We start from the raw sequence: 1,433 nt of genomic DNA, 5'->3' as shown, positions 1-1,433 counted from the left end.
ATACATTAGATAGGTATATAATATTTCTTATACCTAGACTGACATGCCGTCTCAGATCAGAATCGTTTTTCTTATATAATGATATTATATCATTGAACTCAAATGTAATACCATACATTAGGTATACAGCGACCCACTTGTACAGGCTGTACAGCAGAGCCACATTCACTTGTCCACCTTTATTTTTCGTAACTTTTTATAATAAACATTTTGTTGTAAAAAATATATTTGAAATAGCCATGAACGGCTATATAATTAAGATATATTTATCTTTTATCAAATTGATAAATTACAACAATATTGTAATCTAATAACTAAATTGTTTTAGATTGTTAACCAGAGTTAAATAACAAATAAATAAATATAATGGCAGTACACAAAGATGAAGTTGTAATATCAGGTATCGGTGGATTGTTTCCAGAAAGCAATAATATAACTGAGTTAAGCGATTTGTTATTCCAAAAAAAAAATGGAGTAACTATTGATTCAAGGAGATGGAAACCAAGTATATAGACATTTTTACTACGACTTTGAATTTTATTTAACTAAAAAAGAATTTTTTATAGATAAACTAGGTGCATTAAGTGGAACTGGAAAAATTAAAAATATTGATACATTCGATTCCACATTCTTCAGGGCTCATCCAAAACTTGCTCAAGTTATGGACACAATGACAAAAATATGCTTAGAAAGATCAATAGAAGCGATTATCGATGCCGGTTTGAGTCCAGCAGACTTGCATGGAACAAATACAGGAGTATTTTTGGGATCTGCAATAAGTGAAACGGAATTGTCAGCCGTATATAACGATTCATTTGTAGGATTTGTGATGTTAGGTAGTAGTAGAACAATGCAAGCAAACCGACTTTCTTTTATTCTCAATTTGACAGGTAAAAAACTTTGTAAATAATAAATAAGGAATAATTATTATAATTAAATAAAAAAAAAATGTGTAATCAATAAAATTTAGGACCTAGTTTTACCATGGACGGAGGATGGATTTGTGGCTCCGATGGTTTGAAAAAAGCAAAAGAAATGATTGAAAATGGTTTATTATCATCTGCGATTGTCGGGGTTACTAATCTCACACTTCGACCAGAATTACAATTCCTATATGAAGGTTTGAATAGATTAAACAAAAGTGATCAAACTAAACCATTCAGTTCTGACGGTAAATATATATTTTTTGACAATCAAGTTAAAATAATATTAATATTTTTGAAGGGATTATTTAAATTTACATTAACATAGTTTAATATTTAAGTTAAAAATATTTGATTTAATTCATCAAACGAACTATTTTTTTTATTTTTATTAAATTGAAATTGATGCAATAACTTAATCAAAGTACGATTTCATATATAAAGTAGATGGAATATAACCAAGTCATATAAAGAATTTAGATTTCATAAAATATCAGTTAAAACTTCCTT

General features: G+C 27.7%; 1 protein-coding gene across 1 annotated transcript in view; it reads left to right on the top strand.

The window, feature by feature from the left end:
• Positions 1-1,433, top strand: part of LOC107882754 (fatty acid synthase) — a 49,357-nt gene that overhangs the window by 40,145 nt on the left and 7,779 nt on the right. The gene's annotated exons all lie outside the window — the stretch shown is intronic.

Source organism: Acyrthosiphon pisum, chromosome A1, assembly GCF_005508785.2.
Source record: "Acyrthosiphon pisum isolate AL4f chromosome A1, pea_aphid_22Mar2018_4r6ur, whole genome shotgun sequence".
Taxonomy (NCBI): domain Eukaryota; kingdom Metazoa; phylum Arthropoda; class Insecta; order Hemiptera; family Aphididae; genus Acyrthosiphon; species Acyrthosiphon pisum.
Note: the sequence above shows the minus strand (reverse complement) of the source record. Positions and strands in the feature narration are given on the sequence as shown.